We start from the raw sequence: 14,298 nt of genomic DNA, 5'->3' as shown, positions 1-14,298 counted from the left end.
GAGCCTGACTCTTCTCTTCCGGGCATGTTTTACAGGAATATAAGAAAACATTTCTCCGTGATTGGCACACAAAAGGTGCCAAGAGAAATTCTGGTGGTTGTGACTATACCACAGTCCATTACTTTCTCACCCCAAAGAGCAAGAAAGGCCAGAGACGAGGGAAAGACTGTTCCATTTGTTCTTGACCACACGTGGCATGGAGATTTAACCAGGAGGTCCTCGTTCTTCATGCCCTGTCCATTTCATCCTGAATTTAGCTTATGGGCTATGTTAACCCTTGTGTGCCAAGGCCACAGTCTTAAGAATCCAGGAAGTCTGAGGTGAGGTGAGGGTCAGACCTAGAGGGCGAGATCTTATTTCAACATGATGAAATGCCTACTGTTTGAGAAATGGCCTTTTTTGTTTCTATTTTTCCTATTTTTAGATGTTAATAGGGCATATCACAGCTCTGAAATGCTTTAAGAATTAAGGAAAATATAGGGAATCATTGAGCTGTTGGTTTACATAAAATGACTTAATTTTCAGAATATAAATAATTTGATTTTGGAGTATAAAAAATATTACAAATAAAATAGGTGGACTCATTGACCTTCCTGAACCCAACATCTGTGACTGGATAGAGAGAAAACACACAGCAAGTGAAACAGGTAAAACTTGAAATATAAATGTTTAGATTTCTGAAATCTATTGTTTTATATCAACATGATGTTTGGCATTTTAAAACATAACATTGTAGACTTGATATTCTCCCTGATGTATTATTATTTTTTTTTAATCATGAAGAATGGGCACTTCATGATGTAAAATAAGACAAGAGTTCATCCTTAGCAGAAATTTGGGTGACATTCTCCAACTTTCTAGGAAATGGGAGACTGATTTATGTTAAAATGACTTCAAAGGCAAAGATAAAAAATGCTCTCATTTGGACAACAGTGAGAAAGAGAACTGATATAAAAACACTGCTAAACTAAGGGATGCCTGGGTGGCTCAGTTGCTTAAGCCTCTGCCTTTGGCTCGGGTCATGATCTCAGGATCCTAGGATGGAGCCCTGCGTCAGGCTCTCCGCTCAGTAGAGAGCCTGCTTCTCCCTCTTTCTCTGCCTGCCGCTCCCCCTGCTTGTGCTCTCTCTCTCTCTGGCAAATGAACAAGTAAAATCTTTAAAAAAATAATAAAAATATTGCTAAATTAAATGTTTAGAAATATGTAATTATAAATTCTATTGGGGAGCCATGGACAATGAGGCATATCATATATAAGCTGTAAATGGTCAGTTTTAGAAACTCGTGGATTTATATATTTCACAAAGTTTTCAAATAGAACACCAGTGTTTTTTTGGTTTGTTTGTTTGTTTGTTTGTTTTTTTACACAGAGAGATCACAAGTAGGCAGAGAGGCAGGCAGAGAGAGAGGGAGAAGCAGGCTCCCCACTGAGCAGAGAACCCGATACGGGACTCCATCCCAGGACCCTGAGATCATGACCTGAGCCGAAGGCAGAGGCTTAACCCACTGAGCCACCCAGGTGCCCAACACCAGTGTTTTTAAAAGAATAAGAGAACAATTATCATTTGTTTTTTAGGGTTTTGTTTTTTGTTTTTTGTTTTTTGTGGGTTTTTTTGGAGAGGGAGGTGGGAAGGGCAGAGGGAGAGGAAGAGAGAGAATCTTAAGCAGGCTCTACATACACCTGGTCTGGAGCCTGATGAAGGGTTTGATCTCACAACTCTGAGATTGGAACCCTGAGATCAAGAGCCGAGCTGAAATCAAGAGTCAGACACTTAAAAGACTGAGCCACCCAGGTGCCCCTTAGCTTTTTAAATCATCATCACTCCAATCATCCTCCCAATCCTCCTAATGACCTGTAGGGTATTATTATTCTATTCTATAGATGAGCAAACAGGTTTGGTGGAAACAGAAGCCATATTCCTAGAGTTTTATTGGTGTTTATTAGCAAGGACAAAGCAGGTATGCAAATACAGAGATCTAAGTATCTGCTAGATACTTAACAGATCTAAAGAAAACTCATAACCCATGCAAAGAAACCTGTTCTGTGTGTGTGTGTGTGTGTGTGTGTGTGTGTGTGTGTGAAGATTTTATTTATTTATTTGACAGAGAGAGCACAAGCAGGGGAAGCAGCAGGCAGAAAGCAGGCTTCCCACTGAGCAGGGAACCTGACATGGGGTTCTATCCCAGGACCCTGGGATCAAGACCTGAGCCAAAAGCAGACACTGAACCAACTGGGCCACCCAGGTACCCCAAAAATCCTGTTTCTGGTGCTAAGCAAATAAAGGCAGTTTTAACAGAGTGGTTGAAAACAGAAATTGGTTTCAAAATGAGGAGTCAGCGAACACTTCATGCTTTTGATACACAGGGGGAAAAAGCAGATACATGAATCATTTACAACTGAGTTCTCTAAATTCTGCTTTGGAACGAAAGAGAGGTTGTTATACACTTGAATCTTAAACCTTAGTAAAATTAAGGTCATTTGGAAACCAGGAGAAATGATGGTGGCGGGTAATGTCCCTGGGGCTCCTTAGGCCATATGGCAACACATCACTGAGAGAAGGAAAGAACAGGAAGAATAAAAACTTTTAAAAGGCACAGGACTAATAAATGAATTTTTAAAAATAGTCATCACGAAAGCATATACAGATGGAGGGAGAAATTAGAAGTTCTTTACAGATGACCACTGTTTGATTACTTACTCCAAATGTGAAGAAAAATTAATAGGCTTCTTTATTTAAAAACCCAGTAAGTGGATAACTCATCCTTCTAAGAGGTTTAACTTCTGAGTCAGCTTGGCTAAGTATGGAAGACAGCCGTGCGCAAGCAAAAGATCCAGCCAGTGTGCCCTGTGCCACTTTTTAAGGATCCGGTGAGGAGCAGAAGGGCTCTTTGATGGTCCTCCTTTAATACTTCAGCTGGGCCTCACCAACCACAATGGAATCATTCAATCCTAGCCATCGAGCAGTGCCTGTATTGATATAGTCTCTGAATTATTAGTTCATTTCAAGCTGCTTAGAAAGGCCTTGAGGTTGCTTTTGTGGGCTTTTTTAAGAAGCTTAATTATACCTTGACATTCATTCACTCACTCATTTATCCCACAGGTATTAATCAAGCACTTCCTTTATGAACCACCCTCTGTGACAGGCACTGAAGATATAATGGTGGATAAGAAGAATAGATGCAAGTGTTGCCCTTGTGGTGCTTATAAACTGGTAAAAGGACAGTTGGGGAAGTGCCCTAAGGAGAAATTAGGAATATGTTAAGAGGGAATTGACCTGATCAAAAAGGGCAGTAACGATTAATAGTAGATGTGAAGTGAGAAGATGTTGCATTAGAGGAGTGAAGGACAGGTCACAAGGGAAGAAGCCAGAGACAGTATGTGCAAAGGTCCTGTGGCGGGAGAAAGCATCTAGAGTTGTGGAAATGGAAGGGTTGTAGGGATGGAGGGGAGATGCTAGATGATAGAACAATATGACTCTGGAGGCTCCCACTCAGCTCATCTGGTTTCTTGCAGGCACTGGAAAAGCATTTTGATCTTTAGCCTGAAAGCAATGGAAATCTACTGAAGTATGTCAAGCTGTAGAGTGACAAGATCAAATCTGTACTTTGCAGTGATGATTCTGACTCCAGTATGGAGACTAGATTGGCTGAGGGCCAAAGTGAATGCTCAGAAACTAATTAGGGTATATATGCTTTTAAAAATTTAGTCCTTTTACTTATACTAGATTTCTTAGGTCCATTATCTACCTATAATATCTTATCATAACTTTTCTGTGCTGCTGAAATGAATAGAAGTTTTACTTTTTAAAAAACTTCTTCTTGACAACATCATGCAGCACCATGAAAAAAATTGGGCACCCCCCCCCCACCCTGCCAAGGAAAGCCATATTCTCATGATCTCAGTACAATTAGTTTTGTGTTCAGATTTTTTTTTTTCCTGTTTCTGTATGGTCTTCATATTGATGTTGTAATGTCTTTGTCATATTCCACTGAGATGTATTAAAAGGTAGTTACCTGTTGCTTAGGACATTAAGGTCAGAAGTTAAAACATTTAGGACATTTAGGTAAGAAGTTTAAACCAAGGATGACAGGATCCACGAAGTGCTGTCCAAATATGTTTTTCATCTTTCAGCAATAGAAACTAAGTTGGGAGAGCATATTCTGTCACTTTCAACCCCAATTATGTGGAAATCCCCCTTTATGGAGAGTGTAAAGTCCCCTAAGTATTTGTATTAAGAGTAATGCATGTTGCTTAGGCTGTTAAAGAAATATTGATTGCTGACCCTTAACTGGAATACTTAGCTTTCATTTTTCTTCTTTTTACATAAATTGTGTATATTGTGTTCCCCTCAGGGAGAACTTAAAAGCATTTTGTGTTATGGAGGCTCCGTTCTAAGATCTTATTGCTTTTGAGATGAATAAATGCAAGTCTTGCTATCACTGGAACAGACCTCCCCCCACCCCCCACCCCCCCCCCACCCCCCATGTAACAAGCCATGCAAGTAATACAGGGCTGAATCTGGCCCCAGAACTTCGAAAGTTCCAAGCCAGTTTCTTATGGCCAAATTTAGCTTCCAGCTTTTAGCTGATGAGGAGCTTTGGCATATAAGCAATCTAATTTTTGTTCAGCAAAAAGCTCCTTGGATGTTTTAAAAATAATTTTAAAATTTGTATTACCAGGTGATGCTTAAGTATTTCTTAGGGATTGACTACAAATACTTGCTCAGAAAACAATGTACCTTAAAGATACTTTTTATCAGCCTTTGAGGTATTCGAATGAAATGGGTTGGCACCAAAACATTTCAATATGCTATAGGAAATGAAATAGGGCCAAAGAGGTTTTTATGTTCTGACTATTCCTTTTTTCCATTACTAGCCGGAGGCAAGTAGATCAACTTTACATCCCCTCCCTGTTTTATTTTTATCAACTCTGTAGGAAGTTTCAGGGTTTTTTGTTTTTTGGGGTTTTTTGTTGTTGTTGTTGTTGGCCCATCTTTGAACACACAAAATGGGAAATTTAAATTTTTAAATGTTTCTTATCTATTTATCTGCTCTTGTCTATTTCTCTTATCTGTTGATGAGATGTTGCTTTAAACACATTTAATATTACTAATTAATTTAATTACACATACTGTAGTGGCGTTAACACCTTTTCCATTATCTGCTCTGATGTGATACAGTGCCCTCCTCCAGCCACCTTAACTTAAGGCTTTAATTGCTTTCCCCAAGCCTCAGCTCATGTTTGATTTATCTGATTTCTTTGTATAAAGATTCTCTAGTTTACGATGTGTACACAAGTCATTAAATTGGTGTTGATGTTTATGCAGTGAACTTGCCAACTGGTTACAGCAGACATCCCTTTATGAATTTATGACGGGGCAATAAAGACAAGTGTCAGAAGCCCCTTGTCTGGGCAAGGAATCACTTTCCTTGCACTAGGTTGGGGACAGTCATGCAGATGCTGCCACGAATTTAAGTAGCAAAGGGCACGTTGAAATACGTATTTGTTAAATTGTGAGCATCTCTAATTCATGGCAGCGAGAACGTGTGCATGTGTCCACATGCGTGTGTGTGTGTGTGACATGTGTGCATGTGTGTGCATGCGTGTGTGTGACAGACACACTCACACGTGTTTCCTCTTTGAAATGAAGCCATTATTATATACCAGGATTTTAACCGGGAGTTCATTCTTTGTGAACTTGACTGAGTATATATGTAAATTATTATTATAGTCTCTGCCAATAATCTTAAATTCATTAGCTCTAACAAGTAAAAGAAATACGTGGAGAGGGCCGTGTATCATTTTTTTATCTATACTTTTTTTTTTTTTTTTGCAAAAATAGGCCAAGTTAACAAATGTTCTTCTCAAGTATTATGTCATAAGAAACTGGTTTCATTATGAGAAGATCTTCAAAGATTATAGGTGTGAGTTTAATCTACTAATTTTTATGCATATAGAAGGCTTCCTGATGGAGAGCCCAAACATAATTAAAAATAGTTACATATGTGTTATGTTAGCTCTTCTTCATATACTGGGATGTACCAGCTTCACAGTCTTTGCCCTTTTAACTTCTCATTAATATTTCGAATTAAAAACCAGAAAAGTTGATTTTGATGTATACCACAGACGATTTATCTCCAAGTATTATTTATTGCAAACTCTCCTGTGTACGTGTGAGTCTGGCTTCCCACAAATGATACCAAAGTAGCCAGAGAATTAAGATAAAATTAAAGAGCTTGGAAGCACAAGAAGAGTAAGCCAAATAAGGGAAAAAAAAACACTTTCGTATTGGAAGAAAGGATGGACGATCAGGGAAGTGGAGAGAAGGAAGGGAGGAAGGTATTCCAGATGGTTCTGAAATTTGTGCAGTAGAGGAGAAGATTCTCAAATGTCATGTGGTTTTCTGAAGAGACAAAAACAGGACTTTAATGTTGATGGCAGAGAAGATAAACTGGAAGTGAGATAGTGAAATTCATTTTTATCTACATTTCCTCCCAATTCGCACCCTTTGTGGAAGCTCTTTCTCTTCATGCTGACAAAATTCAGATCATTAAATGCAGCTAGAGTGCAGATTAAGAGAATAAACAGAACAGTGTCTAATTAGCAAGGTTGTACTGATAAGGACTTAAAATATTTGCTACCACTTACAAGCTAAAAATCACCAAAATATCATAGAATATTCTGAGAATGTTTCTAGCAGAAAAGTATATGTGCTGCCGAAGCGAGCACTCTAGCAGGAAAGTAAAATAGAAGAGTAAGTTATACATTTTGGTATGAGAAAGCAAAATGAAGGGACTAGTTTTGATCTGCAGCAGTCATCTGTTCACGCGGTCCATTTTTACTGGAGTCCTCTAGTATAAAGTTTGGGGTTAAGCACCTGCAGGAATAAAGAGATGTGTGAAATATGGTTCCTCTTGCTGAGAATCTTTCTCTCTTATTGGGGAGTCAAGGCCTCCCAGTATCTATAATCCAAGACGGTTACATGATCTCTCCTATTTGCTTCATTAATAAGTGAAGTGTGACCCAGATATCAGCTGATTCCTTTGACCACTCAAATGACCGTTTTAACCCTACACAATCTTGGTGCAAAACTTCTTGAAGAAATCGAACCACCCGAGGAGTTTTTGCATTTTCTAATTTTACTAAAGTTTTGCAGTGACATGGGGAACTGCCACATCACAAAGCACATGTGTCACTTGAAACATTCTTTTTATACCCATCTCATCTCCAAGTGTCCCCTCTGAACCTTACTCATCTCTCCATCTCTTTTTCTAGGCACCTCTCAACACAGCTCATCAGCCCTTCAGAACCCTGTGGGATTCATTTCAACCTCCATTTCTGAGCTCCCAAGTGTATCAAAGAGCCTTTTCAGTAGCGTTGATTCTTCCTATTAAGCAATAATTTACCAGCAACTAAAAAACAGTAAAATTGTTTCCATATGACTTTTTTTTTTTTAAGATTTTATTTTATTTATTTGACAGAGAGAGATCACAAGTAGGCAGAGAGACAGGCAGAGAGAGAGGAGGAAGCAGGCTCCCTGTGGAGCAGAGAGCCTGACGCGGGGCTCGATCTCAGGACCCTGAGATCATGACCTGAGCTGAAGGCAGCGGCTTAATCCACTGAGCCACCCAGGCGCCCCTCCATATGACTTTTTAAGAGAGGAAGAATCACTTCAAAGTAGTAATCAAAGGAGATCGTGAATAATGGTATATCAGTCAGCATAGGCTATGTTATGCTGCCTCAACAAAGAGCACCAGAATCTCAATAGCTTAACATAAGTCTTTGTTTCTTGGCACACAAAGTCTGTGGGGAGTTCATGCTACTCTCTGAGGTAGCTGTCCTCCATATGCAAGGTCGCATGTAAAGGTCCTTCCATTCTGTGGCTCCTCATCTCAACAAGTACCACAATTGCCACAGCAGGAGAAAGGACCTGGGGAATTTATATCAGAAGTGAGTTCTTTAGCCCCCAAAGAGCCTATGTACCCCCTTAGTCACGTTCACATGTCTTGAACTAGGAGCATGGCCCTGCCCAGTTCATGGGGAAGAGAGGCAGAGGGGCTGAGAAATATAGGCTTCCACATATATAAAAACCAGAAGAGAGTCTAAAATAAGGGAGAGCATCTCAACTACCTAAAAGATGGCAAATATTTTGATGGCACTAATACAGGAATAAAATGGACAGAGAGGCTAGTATGGTTCAGTTAGGATTTTATGTATGTGTTCTAGAGTAGTGTGATGCAAGTTTGGGAAGATAGGTTGGGCCCAGAATGTGAAAGACCTTCAAATGGAGGCCAAGACCCTGGTTGTTTGTTTTTTTGGGTTTTGGGTTTTTTGTTTTTGTTTTTGTTTTTTTTTCAGGGGGGTGAGAGGGAGGAGGGAGCACAGAGGGAGGGAGGGAGAGAGAATCTTAAGCAGACTCCACGCCTAGCATGGAGGCGATATGGGGCTCAATCTCACAACCCTGAGACCAGGACCTGAGCCAAAATCAAGAATCAGACGCTTAGCCAGCTGAGCTACCCAGGTGCCCCAAGACTCTGGTTGTTGATGACATGGAGCCATTCAAGTTTTGGGAAGGTAGGAATGATTCATTCAGTATCTCCTGCGGGTGCTCCTGGTTGTTGCTGGGGCTTGATTATAGTCAGATTTAGAGACATGAAGAACAGTGAAAGATTTCCTTCTAAAACAGCTAAGTAGGAAGGACACCCAAATTTGGGTGTTCCTGGGGGAAAACAAAAAGGATACTATATTACTTCATCTCCTTACTTAATATGTCCCATTATTTTTGTATACCTCCACTCCCCTTGACCAAAGTGCTTGAAAAAACCCATCACTTTGAAGAACCATTAGCAGACAAAGAAGATGCTGAATAATCACACAGCACAGGAAAAGTCTGTGGTTAGAAACAATAGTGATATTCATGAGCATTTAAAATGTGTGAAGGTATCAGTTAGGAATCAGCTATGTTAGGCTGAGAGGATTAACGGAGAATACTTCCAACTCCGTAGCAGAGCAATGGAAACAAAAGATTCTGAGCTGTGACTATATGGGAATAAATCGCCATTTTGTTATGTGTTCCATTATGTGCCAGATGCTAGGTTAGTACTTCAGTCCTTTAAGATGACCCGTTAAGACCTGAGATGGTCTGCCATTGGCTACTTTGCTGACCCCATCGTTCCACACGCACACAGTCCCCCTCCCCTGCTTTAGGACTCTGGTCTCCAGCTTCCCAGCTTCCTGGCCAGCTCAGACTTTATTCAGGTCTCTGCTCAGGTGTTACTTTCCAGAATGTTCTCCCTGACCTACTCTACATAAAAGAACAGCATCCCTAGTCACTTTCTATCTCCTTTCAGAGATGACCTTAATCAAGTTCTTTATAAAACTTAGTCCCAGGCAGACTGTGTGTGTGGTTTTGTTGTTGTTGTTGTTTGTTGCATATATCTCTTATCAGAATACAAATTCCATGAGGTCAGGGATTTATCTCATCTGTTTGCTGCTGTGTTTTCAGGGCCTCAAACAGTTTCTGGCACTCAGTAATTGTTTGTTCAATTAACAAATGACTTATTTAAACCTCATAAGACCCCTATGAAGTAGGCACCATTAGTTTTCCTTTTTAGGAGTGAAGAACCTGAATCCTAGAGTGGTTCAGTGGCCTCTTCAAAGTTTCACAGTTTGGAGCCAAGATGAAAAGCCAGGACTGTCTGATTCCAGAGGCGGTGCATTTTGCCCACTACTCTTCTGACAACCCTATACTCAGATCGTAGTAATTGGAAGTTGATGTAAAATTTGTTCTTTAAGAACCCAAACATTTAATGTATATGCTTGAAGAATTTCTCTGAATGTCTTCTATATTTATTGAAAACATGATAAATATTTCTACATGTATGAGAAAGTAAACTGACCCCTCCCCTCCCCAACCCCCTCTCAAAAAAAAGAAAGGAAAGAAAGAAAGAAAGAAAGGTGTCTTGTGGAGCTAATAAAGGGCGATCTTGAAGAGCAAATTTGCTCACATGGGCCAAATGCTTCCTCCTGCAGAGTGGGCTGCTTCCCAAAGAATTAGCCTCTCTCAAAGTGAATTATTAACCCCAGCATCCTGGCCAAATTCCCACTTGGATAGTCTAGGAACTGTTCAAAACTTGGAATCTATTGAAATTAGCCTGGCTTGATTGCAGGCTCTGCATTAATTGTGATATAATAGAGTTTCTCCAGAGATTTGTGCATATATTATTCTAATTTGCATAGGCTGGCTTTGTCTCTTAAAATTTTTTTAGTTTCTTCTTCCCCTTGTGAGATATGTCCTGAATTTCTGTATAAGTTTTTTTTCTTTCTTTCTTTTTAAATTTTGGTGGGTGAATAATTGTTAGCTCCTTTTCCCCTTGGACTTGCCAAACCTTTTCCTCATTTGAGTGACTAGTTAGTCTATTGGTCATTCTAGAAGTATGTTGCAGACTTTAGTCACTAGAAGCTTCCAGATTCCCAGCGCTCTTGCACACATGCAGGTATGGCCTGAGTAGGGGCAAGACTCATTCAGTTAAAGTCTTCTAGTTGTCTTTTTCAAGTGTGTGTTCCAGTGGGAGGCACATACGTATTTTAAAGTTTAAAATGACTGATCTAATGATAGAACGATTTAGGACTGTCATACAGCTATTAATTTCTTCAGACAATTTTGTTAAATGATACAGGCCACTTTTTGTCTCTCTGAGAGCAGACAATGTAATATCATTTATGTTCTGGGGAGATAGGGCGGTATGAGTTTAGTTAAAACTACTGAATCACTTTGCTTCGGTAAAACTAAAACAAAGACCATAGAAATCCATTGTGTTACATGATTTTGATGGCAGCTGTAGACCTCATACAATTCATCAAGTCTTGCTCACGTCCCATGATTCTTTTTTTCTCTAAGTTGGCCTTTCTTGCCTACAGTTGGCATAATCAAATCTACAATGCAATGGGTTATAATAAGTAACTCCAACCATGTTTTCATATCCCATGCTTTCTCCCTAATTGATGTGCAGAATAAGAGTGAAGATGCTATTAAAAGGCAAAAGTTATTCCTAGGGAAAAAGTTGGCCTCATAGATTTTCGGCACAAGGAAGGAAATTGCGAACTTGTGGCTTAAGTCTTTGCATTTATTTCCACCTGGGTCACGAACGAGTGATAAGTCACTTACGCTTTCTGCGTTCACTTCTTTGTCTTTACCAAGTGAGAGGAGACAATGGATGTGAGCCATGTGTACTTACAACTTCAGCGGCTAATATTAGAAAAATGCTTTGAAAATGACAGATGGGAAGAGCTATAAATGCAATTGCTAATGGATTTATGTGCTCTCTCTCCCTCCTTCCAACCTATTTCTCCCAGTACTTTCCAAAAAATTTCCCGGGGCTCCACCTGAAGTATGACCTGATGGCATCAAAGCACATGTGTTTCCTGAGTCAGTTGAGTGTTTCCAAAATGTATCTACACTTTAAATTTAAATGTTTATCCGCTAGGGTATTAAATCATGGAAAGTGTTACTGCCTTAGTATGACAGTCACATATTTCTGCCTAGACTATTGTTAGAAGTTCTGTGGGGCTTTCTACGGGTTTCCTTCCCCCCCATATCTTAGTGAATATGGGCCTAAAAATATATAATTCCTTGCGGAAAAAAACAATTTTGATTTTCAATAGTGTAAACAAATTGATAGAGAGTATGCTTTTAAATCTGTAACATGCAGAAACTTCCATCCCCTTGCCATTAGCCTCCTCCCAACTGAGTGGTTCTAACGACTCATGTGAGAAGGTAAAAGCCTAAACACTGATATTCCTCCTGCTTCCCTTGTGCACTTGAAATGAGACTCCGTGCTTTTGTCTCAGGTCAGACCTTGGAAGTGTTCATTCATTTATTCATTTCCCAGTTATTTATTGAGCTTGTACTACTCTCCCAAGTACTTTTCTACAAGCTAGGCATACAGCAGTGAACAAAACAAGTGTAAATCCAAGTTCTTATTAATAAATCCATCAGAAGTTTTCATACGGTATTTCTTGTAAACATCTAAATTTGTTCATAAAAGTTAGAGGAGCATTACTCCACTGGTGGTATTAATTGCTTTGTAAGAACATTATTTATCTTATGAAAGAACTTACTTAAGCAAAGAGCACACTCCCTTAGCAATTCAGTTTGCAGTATTTCTACTTGCTGTAAATTGTATTCCCAAATGTCCAAGGAGTTAAAAAAAAGTAATGTGTCCAGGGAGTGGTTCTAGGTTCTGTAACACTGGCGGCACATCAGTGACTTAAAATGAAAAGGGAGAATGTATTCAAAGAACTCAAGGAAGAGAAAAGAGAACATAACCTGGGAAATGTCAAAATACCAGTCTCAATCTCTGTTTCTCCATTGCTCTAGATATCTGACTTCTTAGATCTCTAATCCAAAACCTGACAGCTATCCATTATTGTTTCTAGAACGGTACAAATATCACTTGGATAAAGTTGCACATAGGTTTATACATTCTTTATAACAGTATTTTCAGGCCATTTCAACATTGGCTGGGTAGGTTAGAAAAAAGATGAAGACCTTATAAAGCAGTGGTATAAAAATGTATAAACATTTTTTCCCCCAGAAATTCTCTCTGTAGTGTACACTCAATGAAAATTTTAAATGTCCAAATAGCTGTTTAGTTTTTTTGTTTAGTTTCTGCCAGGTCAGACTTGATACTAAATGGATACTGATTGTCAGCTGGGACTGTTCAAAGGAGGAGAGTTTGCTAGTCTAGATTTCTTCAATATCCAGGCCAAAACCACGTCATGATCTTCCATGGGGAAGCAGGGTTGTCAGTTGGATGGTGATTTCTATCCATACTTTTGACCTCTTTGAGAAAACTTTTGGTTCCTCCTATTTACCTTTTGCCCTCTCTTCTCTCTTTTCTTAAGAAAATATTCTTGTTTTTTTAAGATTTTATTTATTTATTTGACAGAGAGAGAGATCACAGGCAGAGCAGCAGACGGGGGTGGGGGGAGGGGTTGTGGGGGGAAAGCAGGCTCCCTGCTGAGCAGAGAGCCCGATGCGGGGCTTGATCCCAGGACCCTGAGATCATGATCTGAGCCGGAGGCAGAGACCCAACCCACTGAGCCACCCAGGCGCCCCAAGAAAATATTCTTATTTAGATAAAGTTTAATCAACAGTTTGATGGTATATATATATAAGAATAATAACCTTGGATTTTCTTAATGATTTTCTGCTAGAATCTAAAGGCCATTTGTGGCTTATTTCTTGCCATGTGGCAATCCTTAAGTGTTTCAACTTCTTAGAAAACTAAACCCACTCAGCTTATGTTGCTATGAGGGTGTATTTCCAATTACTCAAATAAGAGTATTTAAATTTTTAGATATTTAAATAATGCATATGATTTCGTCTGGAACACACAAGTAGTGAAGATACCTTCAGACTTTACCTCAAACTACCCAGTTTCAAATGAAAGCCTATGGTCAACTCACCTTGTGCTAAAATATTTATGTTCTTAAAAAAATAAATTAAAAAATTAAAATATTTATGCTCTATATATTATAGAGGAATATATGTCAAACTTGAGTTCATCTACCAAAGATACAACCTAACAAGCATATATCAGAAACGTTAAAGGGCTTTGTCCATCATGTAGAAAAGTCAGAAGCGATATCCAAACTGTTGACCAGTCAACAATCAGAAAGGATGCTCAACTAAGAACACAAGCCGGCCATACTGGATCATACTAGTTGAATTCAGCTACATTAAAGGGTAGTCCTTTAAAAGTCCAGCTTTTGCGGAGACAACCATTTTCAGGGCTTCTTAAATCCTTGTAAGAAATATTTTTGTGCAAAAAATAGAATTATTGGTTTCTTTTTTTCTTTTTTTAAAGATTTTATTTATTTATTTACACAGAGAGAGACAGCGAGAGAGGGAACATAAGCAGGGAGAATGGAAGAGGGAGAAGAAGGCTTCCCGCAGAGCGGGGAGCCTGATGCGGGGCTCGATGCCAGGACTCTGGGATCATGGCCTGAGCCAAAGGCAGATGCTTAATGACTGAGCCACCCAGGTACCCCGGATTATTTGTTTCTAAGAATGTAAAGATAGGTCATCAATTTCTAATATACAAATCAGGAGGAATAAGAGGTAGCTATCACTTTCTATAAAATCTTTTCACTTACTAGGTTAGAAAATATATAGCCAATTCAGTAATTTCACATATTCATATTTTTAATATGTTCCCATTATTCCACTGTTTTATCCAACCTGATAAGCTGATGAAACATGGTAGAAAGGTAATTAGAAAAACACTTCCTACT

At 39.2% G+C, this 14,298-nt stretch overlaps 1 protein-coding gene across 8 annotated transcripts in view; it reads left to right on the top strand.

Moving 5' to 3' along the window:
* MEIS2 (Meis homeobox 2) overlaps positions 1 to 14,298 on the top strand; it is a 207,991-nt gene that overhangs the window by 120,140 nt on the left and 73,553 nt on the right. The window lies entirely within an intron of this gene.

Source organism: Meles meles, chromosome 6 (assembly GCF_922984935.1).
Source record: "Meles meles chromosome 6, mMelMel3.1 paternal haplotype, whole genome shotgun sequence".
Classification (NCBI taxonomy): Eukaryota; Metazoa; Chordata; class Mammalia; order Carnivora; family Mustelidae; genus Meles; species Meles meles.
This window is presented reverse-complemented; position numbering and strand designations above follow the sequence as displayed.